General features: G+C 41.6%; 1 protein-coding gene across 1 annotated transcript in view; it reads left to right on the plus strand.

Annotated features, from left to right (window-relative positions):
- taok3a (TAO kinase 3a) overlaps positions 1–26,646 on the plus strand; it is a 74,583-nt gene continuing 47,937 nt past the window's right edge. Inside the window, exon 1 of the mRNA XM_083912519.1 lies at positions 1–126. The gene's annotated coding sequence lies outside the window, so the exon portion shown is untranslated. The remainder of the gene's footprint in view (positions 127–26,646) is intronic.

The raw sequence follows: 26,646 nt of genomic DNA on the forward strand, positions 1-26,646 counted from the left end.
GTCATTCAGGAAGTCCACACCAACTGACAGCACTTCAGCAAAGTCACACCGACATCTTCACAGTCGGACTAAAATGTTCCCGAAGTGAGTACGCTTCTCAAACAACGACCACTTTTTTACAAAAAGGTGAGCGTCTTTTTTCTCTCTGTAGTTGTTGTTGTTGTTTGTCCCCCCCTCTTTTAACGGCTCGTGCTAGAATTGCCCTCGCGCTCTAAAAGACTGAAATGACACTTCCTCTTGTCTCGACGGCTAAAAGCTACTGAAGCTAAATGGCCAAAGCGGCAGCAAAAGAGTGGACGTATAAATGAGTAAAATGGTTTACACCTGAAGTTAAAAAATGACCACCGTCGCCTTGGTTTCGACGTTTGTTCGGCGTGTTGTTTCAACGCCGCCGCACTCAGAGGTGGCGAGTACAGAGAGCAGCATCAGCTCCAAGGGGGTTATAAGTGCGTAGCTTTTGAAAAGGGTCCTGAGCGAAGTGCATTGTTTGTTGATTGACGTGTTTCTGCACCTGCTTGAAAATGCAACATTTGGATACTTACGCTGAGAACTGACTGGGGGAAGACGCTTTGCTGTTTTTTTGGTTTCTTCCTCAGGGGGTGAGTATAGAGAGCAAACGGATGGCAGGTTGTAACGAAGTGTACAGTTGTGGGTTTGCTTCTTTTTTTTCGAAGCAGAGAAGACGGTTGAACGCTGTGCAAACTTGTCATAGGTGCTATTTTTTTAGCATTGTCATGCAATGTGGGCCAGTCCGCGCGAGTCTGTCACATCTCAAAAAAGGACTGTGGTACCTTCCATCGCGTCCTACATTGTTGTGAGTGGGATTTTTTACTATCAACGAACAGTCACAATGGTTTTCGGTTGAGACGGTGTTAACGTCCACTGCACATGACCCGACCCACATTTTTTTTTACTACATTTTACTACGCACTCTTTCATCAGTCTAGCGTTGTCTGCACCCTTTGCACTTTTCTGTTTCGCGGTCGTACTGCCATTCATTCATTTAACGCAAAGACAATAGTCGAACGTCATTCATCTTTTTTTTATTTTGTGTTTTTAAGTCCTTCGAGGCGTGAATGCTGCAAGAAGTCATCATCACCCGCATGCAAGTGCTTGGTTAAATAACCAGCGTTCAAAGTAAATGTAGGCTAACGTGACGCGCTCGAAATGGCAGATGTAAGATAGCAAGCTGAGCACTACAACCCAAGCTGACCCAATATGATGTCATCTCTTGTTGGTAGAGCAGAGCGCGCGGTGAGGGAGGCAGCAGACCTGTATTTCACTGCTAAACTGTGTCATTTGTAAAGATTTCTTTTAAGAATCATGTCCACGCGATTTCAGGCCCAGGTCGCCAGAATTTACTAATAATATGACACTGCACCTGCATGCCATATAAATCGATACGTAGGATGTCTTGACTTTATCTTTTTCTTCTGAAGGAAAAAGCCATTGCACACACATTTGTTTTGTCAGAATAGAGTTTGTCTTTTTGTCAAAAGAGAATAAGATCATTTGAGAAAACAAGCAGTTTGGATTTGTGCATTTCTTTACACTTTTTTTGCTATCTTGTCTCTAGTCAAAAGTTTGCAGCCCTGCCTTACAAAGGGCACAGGACTGTTGTGCAAGTCTTCTCCCTTGTTAACATCGCCCATATCTAGTAGGCTCATTTGCAACCTATTGACCAAGCAACCGAGAGAGGGAACAGAAAGTGACACACTTCCTTGTTAGTGATGGTATCTAGGGCAGTTCACCGTGTTATTTTACACCGACCGGGTCATTTTCAGGTAAATGTTTCACTCATCCAGGCTGTTGGACTGGTACAGAGTGGGTGTTGGTGCCAGACACTGGCTGATAAAACACAGGTTATAATGTTCTAAATGCTTGTTTTTTGTACAGTCGGCCCCCAAAAGAGGTGAACTGGATGTGTGTCAGGTAAAGGCTTTTTATAGTGCATGTTGTGAAATATGAGACTTTCAAGAGCAAAGGTCAAAGGGCCAAGAAATACAAGAGACTAATTTATAAAAGGCACAATTGACTGTTTTCAATCGACTATTATTCATTGTTTTGGACAAATTATCCTCAGCTCCTTTGCCTTAATTTGGCTTTTGTTAAATACTGGATGACGTCTCTATATGTAATGCGACAGCAAGGTTCCTTTAGACAGGCAGAGGCATATTGCTAACAGTCATGTCTTTTTATAGAGCTGTGTGAGAGATTATTCAGACGTTAGCCAGGGGTCTTCTCATGAATTTGCACAAATTCCTTTGAGTACCAGTGTTGTGTATGTGTGTATGCTGATGGATGCACTGGGAAAGGACACATCAGCTGCTGTTGACAATTGGCTGACAGTCACAGACGGGGTGGGGTGGGAGTGTCAGCCAGACTGCTCACACTGAGGCCATGTTCTCGCTAAAGGCAGGCTCCCTTCTGCACAAGTGACTAAGTCGAGTTAAAGATTAGGCTTAAGGCAAATAGTCAGAATATACTTTTCTTAGGTCTGACAACATGGTATGAGAAGAAATGGTTTTTAAAAAATGCCTGATATTTCCGAGGCTTTCCAGGTGATATCAACAAACCGACAATGCAGCCACATGCAGGAACATATTCGTTCCATTTTCTGTGAGGTTTGCAGGTATTGGATTTCATCATTCATAATGCATAATCCACAACACCACCATAAAATTACAATGTAAGAATACCTGTTCTGCACTGTTTCAAGTCTCATTCACAAAAATGTGACCAAAGAGTAAAAAAAAGGCTTTCACACTGTGGAACTTCTAGTCTTGTCCTGTCTCAAATGACATCAAATGATGTCACTACATCAGAGCACCCGAAACAATAAAAAATATCAATAATACATATACCAATGACATGTTATAGGTGCAGCGCTGTACTGCTACAGACATAAAGAGGGAATAGTTTGACATAAAAATGTTTCTCTAAACCAAAGTGCTCCATTTATACTAATAACAGCAATATTATCTTAAGTTATTTGTACATACCACATAAGAACAAATCTCTTTGTACTTCATACAAGAGGTTCTTGCATGAGGCCCAATGTATTCTGTTTTCTGTTGAAGTGGACCTTGATATTGTTTTGTCAGACATGATGATCCCAAGGTCAGGAATACACTTCCACACCCAACACCATGTTGTTGGTCCTAGTGACATATTTTTTCTGTTTCTTTTGTCATACAACTGAAAAAAATACCAGGGTAACCAATAAGATAGATCATGGGTCAAATTGCTATTTTTGCTTGGGAAGTTGCCTGACACAGGTTAATAAAACCATATTAATGATGAAACCGGTATTGTGCAATCGCTCTATTTTGGCATTCAAAATGTGCAATCACAGTGAGAGCCGGAGGCCATGGAAAGTGCGAGTCTTATTGCTAATGTTACACAGCGACTGACTGGCTGTGCAATGCAAGCCTCAGTTTGGATGAAACTTGTCCAAACAAGCATGATCAAGATGCACTGTTTTTAGTGGGGAACATACTGGCTTAGTTTGACTGGTAGGCCACGATGAAGAAGTAAAAATGTGTGCTTTAAAATAAGCCAGCTTAGTGTGGGCATGGCTTGACACTGACAGCAGACCCGACATTGGCTGGGATGTTATGCGTACTACATGACTTGCTCCGTAAAGGGGTTTGGGATGAGTTCTGGGTTTGGGTAAAGTTTAATTTATAAAGCTGAATGGACTCCAAAAAACTTTCAGAAGGGTTGTTAGCCTACTGTAGTTATAGTATGTTCACACCAGCATTTATAACAATGACGTTGAGTACCAAATCTATTTAATATGAACAGTGATCAGTGGATTTGCTCATGGAGGCAGTAAATCCATTAAAAGCTTCACATTGAATAGCAGGAAGGCAAACCAGCATGATATAGAACAGTGCAAAGGACATCTGTGAATTTGGTGACCACATTCAAAGTGTCCAGTATGTTGCAGAGTGTCTGAGAAAGACACCCTGTCTTTGGGTGTCTCCATATTCACAATTGATTCATACTGTGTTGAGTATGATTGGCCTTCCTCCCCACTCCCCCGCCGCTAAGCTTTCACATTAGTAAATGTTGTACTTGAGTAGGGCCCAACCGATGTCGGACTTTGAGACAGACACCGATGCAAGAGGGGTTAAATTTACTGATTACTGATATGGCGGTGGATGGATACTAATAGACCCATTTCTATGTGGATTGTATACCGATTTTGTTCAGAAGGCTGCTTTCTTAAACAAAAAAATGTTTAACATTATTTTAGATTATACATACATTGTATTCCATTGGGGCAGCACAGTTAGCACTGTTGCCTTACAGCAAGAGGGTTGCTGGTTAAAATCCCGGCTGGGGCCCTTCTGTGTGGAGTTTGCATGTTCTCCCTGTGTCTGCGTAGGTTCTCTCCAGGTTCTCCGGCTTCCTCCCACAGTCCAAAAACATGCATGTGTTGGGTTAAATGATGACTCTAAATTGCCCCGTAGATGTGTGCCCTGCGATAGACTGCCGTCCTGTCCAGGGTATACCGCGCCTCAAGCCCCCCGCAACCCTGATAGGGACAAGTGGTTGAAGATGGATGGATGGATGGATGTATTGCATTGTCAACCAATTCCAGAAAGTAACTCACAAAATGATAAATAGATAATTATTAAATAAATGGCTTAATAAATATTATCATGTTCAGCATCAGTCAATTGCTGACCATTTTTACATAATAATAAAAAATAATAATATGGCTGTATGTCACTATATTCTACATCCACCAAAGCATAATTTTCTGTAATTTCCTGTTCTGTAAAACAGCTTTTCATATCAGCGAATATCGTAAAGCATATATACCGATATGCTCCCCAGATATGGTACACAGTTACCACTAATCCAACATACTAGACTTTGGCCTTCAAGTGTACTCCGATCCTGACCCAGATGCCTGATGTGAAAGCCCCCTAAGTGTGCTCCAGGTCTGTTCTGTTGCTGAGCCTAACCTCTGACCCTGATGAATGAATTTGTCCTTATGGTACCTGTAAATGATTACATGCCATTGTTATGTACCAAAGGCTACAGCAGATTATCTGTACAACACATATTCACTGCCGTCCTGTTAAACAGGCAACAGTAGTTAGGATGGTTGGTGTGACCTCTATGTGCCTGTTTTTAGCTTCTGCTCCACAGCTCTTCTAATGTGCTGCTGTCCCTAATGTAATCTCTTGTCAGTCTCAGTTGAATCCTGACTTGTCTAATTTAAGAACAACCAGAAGGCAAACATGCAGGCTGTGGCCTTATAGAACCTCGGCCTATTCTAATTAGCACTGAAAACAGTTCTTTGGACAGCCTCCTCTGTCCCTGCTGTGACTTAGTAAGTGATGTCTTCCCAGAGTCTTCCATCCATCTCCCTACTCTTGTCGGGGTCATGTGGATGTCAAAGTTAACAAGTATACCCGCTCTGCTGTTGAAGAAACATGGCAAGCCCACTGGTAAGCATTTATGTCTTTTGGCTTTCCACATCAATCCTGTAATTAGTTTACTAAGTCTTCTAGGTCAGCTCTACATACCTGTGTGGCAGCCATTATGATATTTTCCAAAGGTTGAACCCTTGATGCCAGTGGAGAAAGTCTTGGCAGGTTTTGTTTTTCATCTAGGGCAACCTGTTCATGTACCTTTCTCCTCCCTGCTGACTAATCCATCACAGCATCTCGCACAGCTCTCTGCTGAAAGTGATGAACCTTTATCCACTTCAATGTGATGGAAGCCTGACTTTTGAAGAATATTTTAGTGAATTGTCAGTTTAGCCTGCGCTACAGCAGTTTGGTGGTTTATGCCACAGTAGCTGAGTGCATCAAATATTAAAACGCTGCTGTCAGGCTTAACGTTCTGCAGTGATCTGGTTTAGCATGTCTAATATAGGAATGCTGTCTCAGATGACAAGGGGAATTATGCCATCCCTTCCTCTCCTCTACTAACAGATGTGTTAATACATACTGGTTTTAATGATGATTCAAAAGACAGCGAAACTCTGCACTTCTGCAAGATCATGGTCTTATGAAGCCAGCAAGAGAGCGAAAACCAGTATAGATATTAGGTAACAGGATTAATCTACAGTTGAAGTTGTTAAATGAATTACCCAATCATGAAGACTGCATACACATGCTGATGTTCACAGCGGGTACATCCCTAAGCCTTCTTCTGGTGGGCATCAAGGCAGTGTTTGTACCCAAGACAGACTCGGCGATCTATTTTGTCAATTAAATTAAATGTGTGAACATCTTCAGTTACTAAGTGTGAAATGTCTCTTTCATAATCCATGTGGTGTTCCATGTCCATGAACGCCCAAAAGGCCAAGTCATAATCAGAAAATCTGTCATCTGCATTAACTCCTGAATTTGATGAAAACTGCGTAGTTGCACCACTATCCATGGTAGGAGGGAAAATGGTGAAATGGATCTAGTCATGGCCCAGCAGCTGGTGCAGACCTGAGTCATGGCCTTGGTCTTCTGAAAGCTGTCTCTGAGGGGAGGAAGTCACGACCCAACAGATGTCTCATCAACAGATGCCACTTCTGCTGTACGCTCACCACCTTTAAATGCTTAAAAATGGTCTTTGTCTGACCGACCAGATTTTTGTGGTAATATCTAGCTGTCATCCATTGAAGATTTCCCACTGAAATTATTGCGTACATTAAAAAATATTTATTGTGGCATTTTAAACGTAGGCTTTTGTCTGGAGGCACATGCCAGCCTTTGTTTACCTGACAGGTCTAATCTTTTTTTCTTCACACCTTTCATAGGCTCTCTACTAATGTGACATCTGGCTTGACTTGTTTACGCAATACATATGTTACATGCCAAAATGCAGAACAGATTGGTTGTTAAATAACGTCACTCTATCTTGTGCATTACATGTACTGCTCTTCCTCTCATTGTTTTCTTCCTCAAGCATACTAAACCCTCTGTCATAAGAGAGGCATTTTGGCAAGTCAGCCTCACTGGGTGTGGAAGGTTATCATGAGCGACTTGATTACAGCCCTTCATTAGAACCGTGCCTCCAATCCTCTGGCGAGGTTGCAGCTGTGACCATGAATTTGCCCCTCCAACCCCCATGTCCGGCTACATCTGTCTCCAGCTCTCCTGTGAAATCTGCAAGCCTCTTTCTGCTCTTCCATGACTAGGCCATGTTGAAGTGCTAGGGAATTAAGAGCAGCCATCATCATCACCCAATGAGACATCACCATTGCTGATGGCTGACTTGCCTTATCTCTGCCTACCAACATCCCTCCTGGGTCTAGGGCTTAATTTAGCACAGCAGAATGGAGGAAAGGGCTTAGGCCAGAGTATTTTTAGAACTACATGGTTCACTGTAATAGGGGCCATTAAAAATTGAAAGTGTCATGTCATAGGCCCACAATTTCCGTCCGTTCTGCTGACTCTCCCCTGGATGCAACCCGCTAGGAAAATGCCAGTATTAGCTGCTAGCTTAGCAGAGTGGGGCATGTCAGCAATGCTTAGGATGAATGATTGTGATGGACACATTTTCTTATGTTAGTGGGGGTGAGGTAATACACTGCACCACACTGGTCTATTTTGGGATGCCCAAAGCGCTTTTGTGTCTCACAGTTCTACATCATAATTTCTACTCAGCGCCTTTAGAACATGTTTTCAAACCTGCCTTTCTTTTCTATGGGCTTTTAAGGGTGATGTCGCTTGGCATAGATCGCACCAAAACTTTTTGGTCTGGCTGCCACAGAACCTGACGTAAACGCGTGATAACTTCTTATCTCTATAAGTATGTGCCAAACCCACCCCATCCCCCCAGTACCAAGAGAAACTAGGCCTGTGCCCAAGCTCTGTGCAGCCCTAATGCTGTGACTGGACAGCATCCATTGGGTCAAGTGGAGATTTGCCTCTGATGAATCTGGGGGAGATTGTGTTGCGTTCTCACCAGCCAGCAGTGAATCAGGCTAAATGTGACTTAAATTTTTTATTTTGTAGTTAAGTCTGTGGCTCATTCTGGATGAAAATGTTCAGAATTCCCCACAAGTATTTTATTGTTCCAATACAACATCAAGGCTGAAAAATGTTGAAGGTTACACTATTTCTGTGTAACAATTCAGCCTCCTCCCATAGTTGCTGCCATTATCTTTCTAACAGAACTTTTAGCCAACCCCTGATTCATCCGACTGAATGGTGAATGGTATGTCATATTGCACGAGGGAACATAGGAGTTTCTCATGAGGAAAAAGAATGCAATATGTGAGCCAAAGCAGCTACTTCTGCAACCCTTTTCTAGCTTAATAGTCTGTGCTAGGACAACTTTTGTATGCCTTTGTGAACCCAGAGAGCCCGAGGTTGAACCGAACAATTGTCCAATTAAACTGTGACTTGGAGGAAACTTTGCCAGTCAACACCCCACCCCACTACTTCTCTCACTCATTCTTGTTCTTGTTTTCTCTCTCACTTGCGCACACACAAGCTCTCACCATACACAAACACAAAATAACCAGATGTGCAGCGCTGCAAAGCCAGGAGGCCACGAACCCTAGGATAATTGCAGGGATGATATCGTCCCAGAGGGCAAGGGAGGAAACGGTTAAATTATTAGGCTGTGAGAGTATCAAAGAAGCCGGAGCATGCACACGCCCTTCCTGACTTTTCATAGACAGCAGCCTTAATGACCCGCGTCCAGCTATTGTTTCCTGGTGTCATACAGGGGCCATGTCAAATAGGAAAGCTGATTGTTTATTCTTAACCAGTTCACTGTAAAGGAGCAGGAAACAGGCCAATATTACGTAATATATTGGCTTAAGTCAAGGTTCAAGTGACTGTTCTCACCAATAATCACAGGCTGGATGTTATCGCTGATACACTTTGTCATCACCATAACAGGCAGCATAATTGAGTCATTTATTTATTAGCTTATAAACTGTTGATAGCATCTACTGTAAGTCTAGAGGGAGAATTAAGAGTTTTCAGTTATACAGTACTGTCAGAAAATCCACTACATCCTAGGAGAATTAAAGAAGCTGGCGCTAAGTACTGATACTTCCAACACATGACTGTCAGTACGTTAAACATGATTGAGGGTTGTAGTTGACAACACATGGGGTGAAAACATCTGATGCTCCCTGACATCTATCTAGCCTAAGAGCTTGATCTGTGCTCTCTCATCCTTTTTTAAACTAATACATACTGTCTCTCACTCTGACTTGTGCTATGTGTTATAATAATGGGAATCCCTTATTTATATTTGCAATATAAAGATTTACCTGATTAATTGTTGATTGGCAAAACACAGGACTACAGGGTTTGGTGGTCATGAGTCTGGTCTGTGTGTACTGGTGAGATCAGACTACACACTAAAGTGGAGGATGAAGTGACAGTGAAAATATACTGGAAGGAATGAGTGACTGCTCTCCAATCCTCTTTCCCAAAGAGACAGGGTGTGAGAGGTTGCAGAAGTTAATAGATCCCACCAGGAAGAGCAAGCCTGAAGCAACAGTGAATATTTGAAATGAAGGGGAAACAGCAGAATAAATACAGAACAGGAAGCAGGGTGATCTAGTTGTTGGACCGGCACTATCTTTTAAATTTAAGACCTGGCCTGTCCCTATTGCATCTATTTTTCTGCACGTGTCTCAGCCAGTAAACAAATAAATACAAAACAAGCACTTTGAAGACATCCCTGTGGGCTCTCAGAACATGGGTGACCACCATGTGCCATGACTTTTATGACATTGTGTAGACTAACCAAGTGATTCAATTAAAAATAAATACTTGTAAGATCAGTTAATTAATGAAAGCCGTTACTTGCAGCTTGTGATGTCAGGAATAACCGGATGGAGTTGTTCACAACATGTTACTGGTACTTTCTGAATCTTGCGGAGATATGTAGTACTTACTTGGATGGAACTCCAGTTCTAAGACTACGTGCTGAACCCTCTATTTTCAATATAAAGGAGGTTTACAGGTTTTATGTGCTGGACGGGACCAAAAGTGTTTTTTTTTTCTTTCATATTGTCGAATAATAAATTCCCTGACTTAATAATGGTGAAAACTATGAAACCATGATATTTCCTCTGAGAATAACCATGATATCAAAATCTCCTATTGATTGTGACATAAGTTGCGGCCCGAGTGGAAATTTCCTCATCTTTTGTCTCTGTGGATTGGTTAAAGAAGATTTGTTTATTCATGTCTGGGGCAATTACACAAGACAAGTTGTGCTGTTGGTTGGTTGTGCATTGGAAGATCAGCAGGTTACTAGGAAGGGGGGGATCATTATTTGACATAGCCTGGCTTAGCCGAGCCAAAGCGTTGCCTGTCAGGTTTGTTTTTATTGGGTAGTTTCGCCTCAACAGTTGTTTAACAAAACTCATCAATACTTCTGTCTCTGTGTTTTAAAGACTGCGTTTTATTGTATGTTGTGTCTCCTGCATACACACATTAAGCAAACACATTGTTTAGTTTAGCAACTTTTATTAAGAACTATAATGTTTATAATGTTCATTTGTTTGGGTAAAATCTAACTGTGTGTGTGTGTGTGTGTGTGTGTGTGTGTGTGTGTGTGTGTGTGTGTGTGTGTGTGTGTGTGTGTGTGTGTGTGTGTGTGTGTGTGTGTGTGTGTGTGTGTGTGTGTGTGTGTGTGTGTGTGTGTGTGTGTGTGTGTGTGTGTGTGTGTGTGTGTGTGTGTGTGTGTGTGTGTGTGTGTGTGTGTGTGTGTGTGTGTGTGTGTGTGTGTGTGTGTGTGTGTGTGTGTGTGTGTGTGTGTGTGTGTGTGTGTGTGTGTGTGTGTGTGTGTGTGTGTGTGAGAAAGAGGCTTGGATGAATCAGTACAGATCTAAAAGAGGAAGGGGGAGGTTAAGTTCTGAGCCTGAATTAATTCCCAAACTAATTGCGGGCAGACTTTACAGGGGATAAAAAGCTGAAATGCTAAGTCCTAAAACCCATGGGCCTTCTCCCACTCTGTGTAAACTTAGTGATGATGTACATTATTTATACTGTCAGTGTATATTTTAAAAAGAAGAAGAGAAAACACAAGGGAAATGACTCAGTGGCCTAGATGCATGTTTCCTTTTTGGGGTTTCCTGCGTTAAATTTCCTCCCTCTCTCTCTTTCATTATTGCCGATCATTCTCTCTTTTCTTTTTCAAAGGTTGATACTAGAATGGATGGTCTAGAGCAGGGGTGCCCAATCCTGGAGCAGGGAGAAACCTAAAACATGCAGGGCAGTAGCTCTCCAGGAGCAGGATTGGGCACACCTGGTCTAGAGGGATGAGCAAAGGCTTGACCTGCATCTGATTGGCTTACCCTGATTTTCTTACCCTAGCCTTAAACAATCTTTTGCCTAAACTTAATCAATCAGGGGCAGGTCATTTCTTCGATCATCCCTCCGGCCCATCCATTCTAGCATCAACCTTTTTAAATAGGCAGAGTAGGCAAAAAGGTTTTACATTAGCATACTTGGGCTTCGCTGGCTACCTCACATCCATTGAAATGTGATAGCTAGCTGAGTCCGATATTCTAATACCCTACTTCTCAAGTGCTATGATGATCAAGTCATTTTGACTTGATATACCAATTGCTCTTCTATCACATTGATACAGTTCCTGAACTGTGTCATGTTAGCATTCAATGAGCAAGGCAAGGTTTGTGGTGTTTCTCTGGAACCAATTGAAGACTTTGACACAAAGAAAGACACACCCCCATCCCATTTTTTGTCTTCTTCTCTTCACGGTCAACTGAAAGCCACAGTCTCTCTCAGAAAATGGCTCCCTGTGATACACTAGTGGGTAGAGGAGGTTTTCATCCAGCCTATTATGAAGCCGACAGCTGTGGGAGTCCTAGCCATAAATGTATAACCCTGAATCACAACATCCTCCGTCCTCCCTTGAGGCCCCGGCGAATGATTGCATGACATCATCATTTTCCCTCCAAGAAAACGGCCTTCAAGAAAGTCTCATCCACCCAACATAGCATCTAACATGGAATCCATTCACTGAAATGGGAGATTTAGAGTACACTCATGTTCATTGCTTTGGCTTTTTCTGAAGGGCAGTCAGTATTGCTCTGAATTTGGCAAACCTTGCTTGCCAGATTAAGGAAAGAGGCTGTCAAAAAGATTTAGATACTTCCTCAGGCAAGGGGTCTAAATCTTTGGTCTCTTGAACCAGATCACAGAATGAGGAGAAATGTGATTCGCTCAACCTGTCTGGGAAAGGTAGGCTAATGGAAGGGCCGTATAAGCTTGACTCTGCCATTCATGGCACTGGAGCACCACTCACACTTCAGCTCATGGCAGCTAATGTCTGGTAATTTGAGTCTCTTTAATATTTCATAATGAAAAAAATCAGCAAGTGGCAGCTGCATGTCCTAATAATTTCTCTTTTGCACTGCTTTCGTTACAGAACATGCAATAGGCCTCTATTAATCTTTCTGCCGTTCTTGATTGGAAAATCCTGTTGGGCTTTAGTGTAGCACTTCACTCTATGCTCACTCCTCCCTATGTACACATACAAACAGGCACATACACACACACTTGGAGCTGAAACTAGATCAGCTGGTGTGTACTTCCACGAGTAGAAGCCCCTCTGTCTGTGTGTGTCCATGCACACTGCTGATTTAATGACTAGCACTTTGTGTAATGATTACATGCGTTCTCTGTGTGCGGCTGTGCACATGTGCAAGACCTAGTGTTTGTACATTTTCGCTCAAACTCTCTGGTAGTCATGCATTTTGCATGGCCTTGTGGGAAAGCAGAATGGGGCTACAGCAGCAGGATGACTCACTTGCTGGTGTAGGCATTTGACCACCAGCTCTTGTCACTGTGGTGTGACAGTCATAGCTAGAGTCTTTTTCACATATGAACCCGGGACAATGTCATGACAATCAGGTGGAGACATAGTCTGGAGTTTGTCTTCCACACATGCAGCACATAACAGGAGATTGAAATACTCTGAGAGGGATGCCTGGGCAGAGTGTGCAGGAGAGAGGACATGACGCAGATTACATCAGGCCGACAGAGCCGGTTTGTAATTTGGTTATAAATATCAAGTCTTTGGTAGTTCCTTGAATTTTCCTGAGGATTTCAGCATTGGCTCTTAGTGGCAGAAGTTCCCCAAGACATTTTCATTGTCGTCTTTGTGCTATTCAACCCTCTTCACCGTCAGAGGTTTGTTCCTTTCCGGTGTTGATTGCAGCATGATAGAAACATCATCAACATGCCCTCTTGCTCTCTGTGAATACACCGGAGAATAAGTGACTCTATTCACACATGGACTCACTAGGGAGATTAAAGGGTCTAAGTACGAGGGAGCTGGGAGGGTAAATGCTGTTTGATGTTTGGTCCGACTGATCGAGACGATTTAAATTCTCAAATAGAGCCCGCCATGTAATGTCTAGATCATTTCAGGTTTGCAGTTAGTGTTGTTTTTGGCGGCCTGTTTTACTTTTAGTCTAGTCTAGTTTTAGTCGACTAAGAGCCTACTCACACTGTCCTCCCGGACCGCGACCCAGACTTTAGGGTACTTGTCCCCCCTCCCTCTCCCCCCTGCGCCCCAGCCCCGTTTGTACTCACACTGCCAGGGCCGGCCAATGCTTCTTGCTGTCCATACGCCATCATGCCGTAACACGTCACACGCATTGATCGCGTGTGTGTGGCTTTGTTTACAAATCTTTCCATAGACCTCTGAGTTTTTGTGCGTCTTGTCGACTGTTTTTGAATATTTTCATCCGACCAAATCTGCAGTAAATACTCCACCTCCACACAACACCAACGTGAACCTTTCACTGCCGTTGTTGTTGTTGTTGTTAAATGTCCGCGCATGGTCCGTCCTTCTATTTACATGTCCGAACAGGCGGACATAATGATACTGCCGTAGGGCTCGTGCTCGTACACGTGGGCACGCTCGTGGTCGTACATGTGCAAACGGCTCCGCTAAAGCCCACCTCTTTCAAGCGGGCCGTGGACGGTCCGCTGGCCGCAGTTGAGCGCGGAGCGGGTGCACTCACACTGCTTAAAGGTACTAGGCTTTAGCTGAAAAAACGGTTTTGGCCGCGGCCAAAAGGACAGTGTGAGTTAGCTCGTAAAGTCTGAGAGTTTTAGTCTAGTTTTAGTCAACTAAAAGTCTGAGAGTTTTAGTCTAGTTTTAGTCTAGTTTTAGTAGACTAAAAGTCTGAGAGTTTTAGTCTAGTTTTAGTCGACTAAAAGTCTGAAAGTTTTAGTCTAGTTTTAGTCGACTAAAAGTCTGAAAGTTTTAGTCTAGTTTTAGTCGACTAAAAGTCTGAAAGTTTTTGTCTAGTTTTAGTCGACTAAAAGTCTGAGAGTTTTAGTCTAGTTGTAGTCAACTAAAAGTCTGAGAGTTTTAGTCTAGTTTTAGTCGACTAAAAGTCTGAGAGTTTTAGTCTAGTTTTAGTCGACTAAAAGTCTGAGAGTTTTAGTCTAGTTTTAGTCGACTAAAAGTCTGAGAGTTTTAGTCTAGTTTTAGTCGACTAAAAGTCTGAGAGTTTTAGTCTAGTTTTAGTCGACTAAAAGTCTGAGAGTTTTAGTCTAGTTTTAGTCTAGTTTTAGTAGACTAAAAGTCTGAGAGTTTTAGTCTAGTTTTAGTCGACTAAAAGTCTGAGAGTTTTAGTCTAGTTTTAGTCGACTAAAAGTCTGAGAGTTTTAGTCTAGTTGTAGTCAACTAAAAGTCTGAGAGTTTTAGTCTAGTTTTAGTCGACTAAAAGTCTGAAAGTTTTAGTCTAGTTTTAGTCGACTAAAAGTCTGAGAGTTTTAGTCTAGTTGTAGTCAACTAAAAGTCTGAGAGTTTTAGTCTAGTTTTAGTCGACTAAAAGTCTGAGAGTTTTAGTCTAGTTGTAGTCAACTAAAAGTCTGAGAGTTTTAGTCTAGTTTTAGTCGACTAAAAGTCTGAGAGTTTTAGTCTAGTTTTAGTCGACAAAAATTGTATATTAGTCTCTTTTTAGTGATGCAATTATATTTAATCAATATAATAAAAGTACCTAGTAGTATTGAGGAAACCAACATTTTCTTTTAGCCAAACCCATGCAGATATCTTAAGTTTACAGCATGTACATATCTAGAATAAGTAATCCAATTTATGTTGATGCTAAATTCAGTTCAGTGTGATTTGCTCTGTGAAATACAAAACTAGTGAAAGTATTTGGTCAACAAGTGGAAGTTTAGTGCACTTATAGAGTGAGCCAGTCAGGTAGGAACTAAAAACACACTTTACACTCTCTCACAAATAAATACAAAAACACACGCTACGCGTGCGTGCGCACGCACGCACACACGCACACACTAACACGCGCGCTAGTCTCTCTCACAAACATGCTAGTCTCTCTCACACATGCGCACACACACACACACACGCGCTAGTCTCTCTCTCAAACACGCTAGTCACACACACACACACACACACACACACCCAGTGGCTAACGCCAAAGCTAGCGTTACAAACCCGACACATTAACCGTAGCCTCATGTCGCATGAGCTTAATAAAACAGACAGTATCGTTACGTTAATGTCTTGACTTACCTAAAGTTCATTATGGGATGCCCTGAGGTGTCTCTTAAGATCCGTGGTGTTTTTTCCTGTGATTTTTTTGGCTGCATTACTCTCTTTCTTTTTCCACAACACATTCCGTTTTGCTTTCCACGTCTATGTAATGAAAGTGTTTCTTCTTTTCCTCTCAAACACGAGCCCCTTCTGGTGTCACACTTTGTTCTCATGTTTCTTTGGTTTAGTTAACTCTAACGGTAACACTGCCCCACAGCAGCGGCAGCTTCAGAATCCAAATAATGCGCGTGTGGGGATGGAAGTGACGTCGCCCAGACGCGGGACTGGGAGAAAACTTCAAGATAATAATAATAATAATGTGACTAAACGAGACGAAACAACGTTATTTCGTCTTGTTTTCGTCAACGAAAATGAAGAGACATTTCGTCTCGTTTTTATTCGTCAACGAAATTGCATTATATATTTCGTCTTAGTCATCTCACATGCCCAGCATTTTCGTTTCTTCTCGTCTAGTTTTCGTCACGTGATAGAGGTTCGTTGACGAAGATATTTCGTCATCATTTTCGTTGACGAAAGCAACACTATTTGCAGTGCATGTGTGAAAGGGGGCCTTGATGTCACACAGCCCGAGACTGATCGCTGTCTGATATACTACCATTTATGAGCTCATGTGTGTATGCTCCTGAATATTTGCTTACAGATTCACAAAACATATTTTTTTGTGCACATGTGCCTTAGTGCACTGGCCCGTTGGTGTTTTCATTGTTTGTTTGTTTTAAACATTCTCTGTGTGTGCATGTTTGACTCTTACTATCATTTGTTTGGGTGTGCGACTGAAGAGTATTTTTGCAGCCACAATGAAAATCAATACAGCTGAGAATTGATAGTGTCATAAACAGGCCCAGGGTTATTGCCTAGTCGATATGACCCATCTTGCCAGAGTCTCAGCTGAGCCTGGCTAGATGTGGCCAGTGGCAGTGAGTGCTGCGCACATAGATGAAAACACCAGCACTAATCGAATGGCCTGTCTTTGGTATTTACACCAGTTTAGCACCAGCAGCAGCCCTACAGTATGTGTTTCCCAGGGTCAATAGAAACCCAAAGGCCGAGACCTCGGTGACCAAACCTAATTTACATTTACACTGAATTGTTGCCTGTCCTCTTTTTCCATTTTTTGTTAATCAACAACATGGTAGGGTCCAATCGGTTTGGAATTTTTGAGGCCAATACCAATTTTAACTGATTATAACACCCATAATAGCTATGACACCATGCCTAAAAATTTTGTGTCTGTCTTGTTTTGTAAGGGTTGCCTGAAGTGTTAGGCTAATAGATAATAAGAAGGTAATCATGCCTTTTTATTTGTTCAGGCCACAAAAACGTTATCTATCTGTCCTTCTGTCTATATTTTCCTTCTTGGTAAAACAATTCCACCATAGTGTCGCCCCTGATTTGTGTTCCACGTACACATATTGCTAGACAGACCACTGGTTGTGCCAGGTTTGTCATATTTTCATAAACTTAACACATTTTAATTCTTAAACGCCTCTTATTTAGACTAAATTTCCCTCAAATCATGTTCCAGCTGAGAGAATAATTTGCTTTGTTCATGTGACTGTGATATTTTTCATTTTGTTGTTGGTGTAAGCATGCAAGAGCAGGGAAAATGTCCCAGTGGGAAAAGAGTCTAAAAGTTGAACAATTATCTGTTGTTTTATTTCCCTGTAGTATTCTCATAGCATTCAAATTGTCCCTCTTTCTTACTGCCTTATGCATGCCTTTACTTGGTGAGTACTCATAACTGGCTAAAAATATTTTTATGTCTGTGAGCATTGAGGAATTAAACAAAATTATACATTACATTTATTTAGCTGACACATGTATCCAAAGCAACTTCCAATACCTGGTAGTGAGGGAGTAGCAAGCCGTTTGGCAGTAGCAGAGCGTAGTGGACGGTTGTAAAATTTTGACCATGTCCTCGATGAAGGAAGGGACTGAGCCTTGCAGCGCAGTAGACAAGTACCAGTGCTTTGAATCTAATTTGAGGCCACCATCAGGAGCCTGTGCGGAGGAGCAGGAATTTTTACATTCTACATTCTGAATGGTGAACTAGCTATTGGTGTAAAAGTTCAAATGACCACTTAAACATATTAATGAATGAATGGGGTCTTAAACTGCTTAACCTCACTTTCCTCCACTTTTAAAATCTGAATTAACGAATGTTCTATAAAGGAGTGTGCCATTATCAAATTGGTGCAAAGACAATTTTCACAGCTGTACTGTTTGAAGTATTGAGACTGTGTTAATTTTGCTGTTGCAAGTGGTTGTCGTAAAGCTGAGCTGATTCTAGAAAGATTCTCTGTCTAACCCAGTGACCCGGGGTCAGCATTATGGATTTAATATGGCTTGTTTGTGGGCCAATGCTTTACAGATTACACCCTGTTTAACCCTCTGATTGACCGGTCTCCAGTCACCCAGTCCTGTCATTAACTCTTGACGTGGGCTCATTATCTAGCAGGACCACCACTTGAGCAGGCCAGTCAATGTAATGGTGGATTAAACTATTTTGGAGGCAAAAGGTTTTGTGCTTTCTTTTTTGTCAGCGTGTCATCACTCAGATTTGTTTTATCTCGAATTTCCTGATGATAACAAGAATCATTTCAGATTATATGAGCTATAGGTGACATCAGATGTTGGTGGCATGTCTATGGTTGTCGGCTTCTGATCTGGAAGGCTCACATGTGTTTTTCTACGAAGCATCGAACTTGGTTACACAAGCCAAACAAAGTTAAAATAACAGTGTGCAGCACAGTCGTATTTCCTCTCCTTAAATTGAATTTAGAATCCCAGCTTCCTGAGGCTAAAGTGTCCACACTTTCTACTTGTGAACATGGGCTTCTATGATGGGTGTACATATGGATGAAATTCTTGTTTGTTTCACTTTTAAAGCTGTCATTTTCTACAGAGGCAAATATTATACTTGCATAAACCCCTTCCACTTAGGCCTTGTTGTTGAATTCTTCCTTCCTTATAACAGCAATATGGTTGCCAGTTGCACTTCAGGAGGTAGAGCGGGGCCGTCCACTAATCTGAAGATCACCAGCTCCTCCATTTTGCATGATGATGTGTCCTTGGGCAAGACACTGAACCCTAGGTTGCTCTGAAGGCTGTGCCATTGATGTGTGAATATGCGTCTGAATGATTAGACCTGATCCTGATGAGCAGGTGGAACCTTGCATGGCAGCCTCTGCCATTAGAGTAAGAATGTGTGTCAGAAAGGGAAGTGTAAAAGCATCTTGAGTTGTTGGAAGACTAGAAAGGCGATATATAGTTCTGTTTCACGTCAATTCACTATTTACCAATATCAGTAGAGCAATAATGCACTAATGATTATTTTGTATGGAAACAGTTCTCTTTCTAGTTCACTACAGCTGTTGCATCGTTTGTGTGCCATTTATCCTATCATCTGTGTTGTTATGCTGTACACATTAATTTGTGACACTCAGAAGGGCAGTATCACGGTCTAGTTGACAGAACTTGGATGCAGGGCACATTTTGACATGTCATAGCAGGAAAAGCAAAGGTGTAACTAATAACCTTAGCGATGGCTCTCTTTCATTAAGACCATGTCGGTGAAGTAGCATGCATAATACCAGTGACCTAGAGTTTGCACACCTAAATGAAGTGCAGTCATTATTAATAATATTAATTACCTCGGAGCTTTTCCTGCTATGATACATCAAATAAGTCATTGGAGGTCAATGGATGGAAATTAAATCTGATGCTTACAAAAGGCCCACATGGCCTATGATGTTTTTGTAAACTGTTTGTAACTTAGACATAGTCATATCTCCAGTTCTCTTGTAGTGCCCTATGGAATCTGTTATAGAATTTTCAAGCTAAACTATAAGGCCCTACATTAATGCTGCCATTTGTCTGTCGTGTCCTGGTTTCTCGCAGTCACCCAGTGGTTCCCAAACTGTGGTGGAGACCCTTCAGATTGCGTAATACATCTGATGGGTCGTAAGGTGATTAACTTGATAGCAAAAGAAAAAATGGTTCCTTTTCACAGGTGGGCATTGCTCTGCTTTAAGGGATCGGGGCGGCAGTAGCTCAGTCCATAGGTGACTTGGCTGGGAACCGTAGGGCTGGGAACCGTAGGGTCGCTGGTTCAAGTCCCTGTGTGGACCATGTATGGAGCGTGGACTGGTGGCTGGAGAGGTGCCAGTTCATCTCCTGGGCACTGCCGAGGTGCTGTTGAGCAAGGCACCGAACCCCCAACTTTTCGGGGTGCTGGTCACTGGCAGCCCCCTCGCTCTAACATCTCTCCTCAATTGCATGTATAGGTCCTGGTTGTGCATGTGTGTATTTCGGGCCTGTGTGTGTGTAACATGTATGATAATAAGAGTGAAAATTGAATTTCCCAGTGTGGGATAAAAATAAAGTAATTCTCTTATTCTTATTCTTAAAAAGTTGGGGAACCAATGGGAAAAATGGGAAACTTTTCTTTTCATTGGAACTATTTCCTTGGTAGAAATGTATTCTACTCTAATAAAATGTATTTCTTCTTCTGGATTTGTACATTTTTGCATGTCTGCCTTTGTGAGAGTTGATCTGTAATAATGATGGATCGCTCCATCCATCCTTACCTCTCATTCTCTTTTTCATCTTCTCATGATCTCTTTCTCACATTTTAATCCAAAGATGCATTATTTGCACATCATGCACACATATAGTCATACTTATCCTACACACACTGTCAGTTCACTTATAGGGGAAAGGGTCTTTTTAAATACTAATACTGTAGATTCTCTTAAGTCAGAAGCAAAGCTAATGTTGGTACATTTTGTCCAAGTTGGAAAGAGAAGATGTAGGTTATGGCTTGTTTACACAGGAGGTGTTTCACCCACATATTCCAGTCGTCCATCCATTTAATCAATCCAGCTGTCTGTACAGGCCTGTTTTTACACTTCAAGTCCATGTTCCTATGTTTTAAGTGCATAACCACAGTCATTTTGTATTGGACTGTGAGTGCTTCCAAAATGCTGGTTACCTTCACTCATTACTGTGCCTGAACGGATCCTGTGTGGTCACAAACAGTGGACTGAAGCTCCTGCTCTGCTAACATGTTGCTCACACTAAGCTTCCTGTGTAGATGTAGTGTTAGTGTGAGCCCTGGGGTGATACAAATGTTATTTTAGGTTTAATTTATTTTTTTTTTCATGGAAAATTCTCCTGGGGACAATGACTAAGGCATTGTTGCTAAAGTACACATGCACAGTCTCTGCAAATCTCCTCAGATGATTAATTGAGTGTTTTTTCTGACATCATTTGCATAAAATCCAACACACGTGCATGTTGGTGTTTTTACAGTGAGTCAGCTTAGAGGAGGTGGTGCTGGTGGAGTCGTGCTTTTATAATAATGAACCAGTGCGGGGCCTACAAGGGTTTTCAAAAAATAGAGTTTGACCAAAATGATTGCCCGAGAGAAAATAAATTACATAAACATCAAACTCCCACATTTAGACATGTGTTACTGCAGGAATGTCAAAGAAGACACCGGGTTCACCGGGAAGCTGTCATCAGACAGCAATAAGTGCTTGCAAAGTAGAGTAATGAAGATGTATTACCAAACTATTTTTCAGTTTTGGGTATGATTCAAAAGGTTTCTAAATTATATATTTGAATATAGTTCTGTTTAAATACAGAAAGTCTTGAATTTAAAAGCTTTAAACATATATATTTGTGAGGAAATGGGAGAAAAATATATTTAGTTTTATTTAGTTTAAAAGTCAATGCAACGTAATAAAGTGGTATACATATATATGGTTAAGTTAAAACATTCACTGTGCTCAGTGCTCTACTGCTCCAGTTATGTATTTATTTATTTTATTTTTTTCTTATCTTTAATACATGGATTCACAACACATACACACTGTCATCATTCTCTGCGATCATCTTTGTCTGACAAGTCAGAAGTCACATATTTCAGCCATCTAAAACAGAATAGAGGTGTGTGCGTTTGAGATCTCAGGATTCTGTTAATTTACTCCCCTCTTTATTTTGTGCCAATGTATCATTAGTTGCATCCCAGCCTTTTTGTCCCCCAGTTCAGTTCAGTTTCATTCCGATTAATGGCCAACTTGCTCAACAAAATGAGTTACTGCCACCCAAGGCCCTTACAAACAGTTTCAGGGCAGTAATATTCACTTATACGCTGGTGGTTGTAGCTCATTACAGGGTTTTCTAAGTAAAAGATATGTAGCCTCTGATTACCTGTGTGGGTTAAATTGCAGCATTTATAGTGAAAGGTGCTGCTCTCCTCCTGCTCTTCAGCTCTTTATCCTGTGTCAGTGTGTGTACGTGTGTGTATGTGTGTAACCTGTTGATCCTCATAACACTCAACCCCCCTGCTCTTCCTCCCTCACTTTCTCTGATGTGCAAAATTGTCTGTGAGGGACTGTTGAATAATTTAATAACCTGGTGACGGCGCTCTGTGACACTGCACTTAGTGTGTTTGCATTCTGTGTGTTTGTGTGTTTGTGTGTTTGCGTGTGCGTGTGTGCATGTTCGTTTCTGTGTGTGTGTGTGTGTGTGTGTGTAAGAGGGAGGTGTTTGTAAAAGACCAGGTTGAAAAAAAAGCTCAGCTGAAAAGGCGCTAGCATTGATAGTTGCCAAAGAGGATGAATGGCTTTAATAGAGAAAACTCCAGGCTTCTCTCCGGAGGGACACACACACACACACACACACACACACACACACACACACACACACACACACACACACACACACACACACACACACACACACACACACACACTGACCCCTCTGGATTCATGGGATTGCTCTAAAAAAAGCTTTCACACTGAATGAGGGATGGCCTTTGTGTGGCAGAGTGTGTGTGTGAGCAAAGCTGTGCGTATGTGTTGTGAGCTTGCCTATCATATGCCTTATGTTAGATTATCTGACAGATTTTTTCATTATTCTGGAACATAGTTTTTGTGTTTTCTCACCGTTGGGGATCCTCAGGGCACTACGATTTCCATCTGAAAGAATGACTTTATTTGTGAGGCAACGTTATAAAGAAAGCCACACTGCTCCCTTGCAGACTCCCAAAAGAAACTGGCCAACAGTTTGTTAGGTATTCATTTATTAACTTTATTTTCCATCTTGTGGAAGTTGCAAGGAATAATCCAACACAGTCAAAAGTAAAAAAGATAATTATGTTTTCTTTATTTCTTATGTTTATGCCTTCATGCCAGCGACAGTCTGTCTTGTTTTGTCTGACCATCAGTCCTAAACCCAAAGAAATTAAGTCTACTGACATAGAAGACCTACAAAACCAGATAATAATCACAATTGAGAGGCAGGGACCTTTGAAATTTGCTAAAAAGATAATCATCAGTTGATTATCAAAGAGTTTACAAGTGATTTTTTTTGTTTGTCAACTCATTGGTTAATTGCCAAATTATTTTCAGCTCTAACTCTGGGCAAATCTAATTACATAACTGGTGGATTCCTCCAAAAGATTGCATGCACGTGTATGTTGGTCTGCGTATGCATGAGGAGAGATAAAACCACAGGCATTGTTTAATATAGTGACCGTGCCATAGTCTACCACAGTCCAACACGCCATAATGGAGGGAGATTATCTTTCCCCCACAGCCCCTGGCTACTCCCAAACACCTCACAGTGCTCTAGGCTATCTTAATATTGCATAGCTGCCACTTTACACATGAAACATATACATAGACTTGTGGATAAAAAACAATAACTGTGAAAATACTTTGCAAGTGTGAAAGCAATCATGTGCTGTGGTTGTGCATGTGGTACTCTAAAGTAATATCCTGAAAGTCTGCATCACTGCAAGTGGCTTTTCTACAACAATATGGAGATTAAGATTGATGTTGACCTAAAGCTTTAGGGCAAAAGAGGAACTGCACTGCTTCGCTTAGTGTTGTAGTGTGAATGATTTGGCTTAGCACTCATGAGACTTAATCTACTTCATGAGTAGAGTAGTGTCAAAAGTATCAATATTTAATTCTTGTCAATACCACACGTTTCAATACCATACAATATCATCATTTGATAGTATTGAAATTAGGCTAATGAAGCGATTAAAAAAGCCAATCTACAATCAGATTTTAAGCCCAAGGCTGCACAGATGGAACTATGGGGAAGAAAATAAGGCACTCTTACAACGCTTATGGCTGAAAACGACAAAATATTTCATCAGTTGTGCCTTTCATTTTTCACACACATTTGCGTCACCGTGCACGAAGATTTCCCCCCAAGGACGCTTGTTTAAATGCGTAATAGAAAATGCGTTTCCTGTCCAGATCGTCTCCGTCTAAACAGGGCCTAAGCTTTGGTATATGGTCAGTACCTTTTTCTGAACCAGTAATAAATCCTTTTTTTAATATTTAATTTGCAATGCACGTTTTTCTTTTTGCCGTGGTATTGAGAGAGGTGTTGTGTTGTAATCATGACAACCTTACTACTTTAACTGATATGTAGAGAGGAGGGTTGTTGCACCTTGCATGTTTAACATAGTTGAAAGTGCATAACATTAAAAGTGTGGCCTATACTAACACAACAAGTGCACAACAACAACATTTGTGTTGATGGCAGTTGTAGTCATGTATTAATTTTTAAAAATGTTTTTTGGCAGCATCTTGCACCTACATATTGACCAAAAGGTTTCTGCTTTGAAATACTCCTAGCTGGGAAAATCTGGGGAGGCATGTACAGTGCACAGACTTGTGTGTTAGATGACCTACTGTCCTACTAAAAGCATTGCTCAAAAGTCTTCCCCAAAGACACTGATTGGTTTTGTCTGAAGTCATAAGCTCATCTCTGGTGAGCACTTCATTCCCAGAGTGCTCGAGTAAACATGTAAATGTGAGATCCGTAAAAAGGCCATTGCTGCCAAGTTCAACTATCAAACATCCAAAACACAAGCAGAGTAGCTATTGTGTGTTTTTTTTTGGCTTTTTTAGCCTTAAGGCAACAAGAGGAAATCACTTCAAATAAACTACAGATTTAGAGTTGGGTTTAAGTGGGTGAATAGGCCACTTATTTGTCTCAATCCACCAACACCCACATTTATGTTGGCATAAGCCGTGAAGTGTGTGTGTGTGTGTGTGTGTGTGTGTGTGTGTGTGTGTGTGTGTGTGTGTGTGTGTGTGTGTGTGTGTGTGTGTGTGTGTGTGTGTGTGTGTGTGTGTGTGTGTGTGTGTGTGTGTGTGTGTGTGTGTGTGTGTGTGTGTGTGTGTGTGTGTGTGTGTGTGTGTGTGTGTGTGTGTGTGTGTGTGTGTGTGTGTGTGTGTGTGTGTGTGTGTGTGTGTGTGTGTGTGTGTGTGTGTGTGTGTGTGTGTGTGTGTGTGTGTGCGTGTGCGCGCGCGCATCCAGAGTGTGAGAGAGAGAAAAATATTCGGCACTCTGTGAAATGAGTCAGTGCTATAAAAACCCACACCATACCGCCCTGGCAGGATAATCGGGACATAATGTTTAGTTTCTTTCTATCTCAGCGGATTAGTTTATTTTCATCCGGGGAGAATTTTGCGTATCGTGGAAATCGCCTCATATTTGGTTGTCTTAGCTTTATTTAAAGCAGCATTTCACTAAGGGACGTGTGATTTAAAGCGCACCTACCTCCAGCATGACTCATCAGAAACCCATCTCAGTCATCATTTGTGCACATTGACTCTCGTTATCATTGATTAGGTTCAGGAAAATCAGGCTTCAAAGTTAAAATAAAGACAGACAACTTATTTTGACCAGCTGTTTATTTGTTTGTGGTGCTTTTAAGTGTGCACATTAATTTAGATTTACAACATATATTAACATCTAAGAGCTATGTGGCTAAACATTTTTTTGTCTACTGATGGATAATTGGCTGTTTAGTGACTTGTTCTTTGACGGCTGCAGGTGAAGGGGAATCATTCAATTTACACATTATTCCCCAGGTAGTCACCAAGGAAGCGATGTCATCATGGATAGCTGCAGCAGACGGTTTGTTGCTCAGCATCTCATGAACTGTTAAGCCCAGTCCAGACCAAAGATTCGCAACAAGTCGAGTTGAAACTTGCAACTACTTGCAACGCGCAGGTCTGTAACGTTCTGAAGCCTGCTCGTTAAGACCAAGGAGACGAGGCGAGACGGGTTATCGTCTCCATAGCAACGCCTCTCTGTACTTCAGCTCTAACCTCTGACTTTTCAGGCTTTTTTTGTAGCGGGATATAATTTGTAGCATTATAAAATTTTAATGAGGACAGAGATAGTGAGATACTGAAACAGCTACAGTACCGTTTTATTACCCTGATTCACTGCTTTGTTCTGGATTGCGGCCGGCGCTCCCTCACCTTATTCATTGTAATGCTTGCTGGACCCTCTCTCTCCCTCTCTCTCATGCTTGTAGAGCCTCCGTTTGATTGATTGGCTGTTGAAACAGGTGACATGTGTTACGTTTTAAAACCAGCCGGCTAGATTCGCAACAAGACAGGTCAGTTCACACTGCTGCAACGTTCTAAAACAGTTTTGTTGCGTTGTGAATCTTTGGTCTGAACTAGGCTTTAGAAGTCTGTATGTGAAAAACTGAAAAGAGGCCTGAACATGGCCCTAGTCTCTGTTTGATACCCGATACCACAGCTTAATGAATTGTTTGGCCAATGCCTCTGAAAGCTGTTCTATTGGATTGTTTTAGTCCAAGATCAAAAGGCAATACAAGGTTTTGTTTTCGAAACAGGTTGCTCGGCCAAGTTGTGCCTCGGAAATTGACGGCTTGTGACTCAGGATTTATGATTCATATCACAGCGTGTCATGTCAAAGGAGGAACGGAGTTGGATATGAAGATCTTTATCAATAGCTCATGCACCAACAAACTTTGGCAGAGAGCCAGGGATGGTGTGCTGTTCATTGTTAGAGACTACATTGCCTGACCTTACAATAATTTGCTACAATACCTAACCATGAAGGTTTGAAACTCTCTCTCTCAAGGATAGTCTTTTTCTGTAACTTTGTATATTTTCTGCCTCCCATTGATACTCATGGTTCCAGTTTGTAAGCACGTGGTGAGCACTGTCCAATTATTTTAGTCCTACCAAACTGTCTGTGAAAAGCAGCTTAATATTAACCTAATAAGAA

The sequence above is a fragment of the Echiichthys vipera genome, assembly GCF_963691815.1.
Source record: "Echiichthys vipera genome assembly, chromosome: 4".
In the NCBI taxonomy this organism is placed as follows: Eukaryota; Metazoa; Chordata; class Actinopteri; order Perciformes; family Trachinidae; genus Echiichthys; species Echiichthys vipera.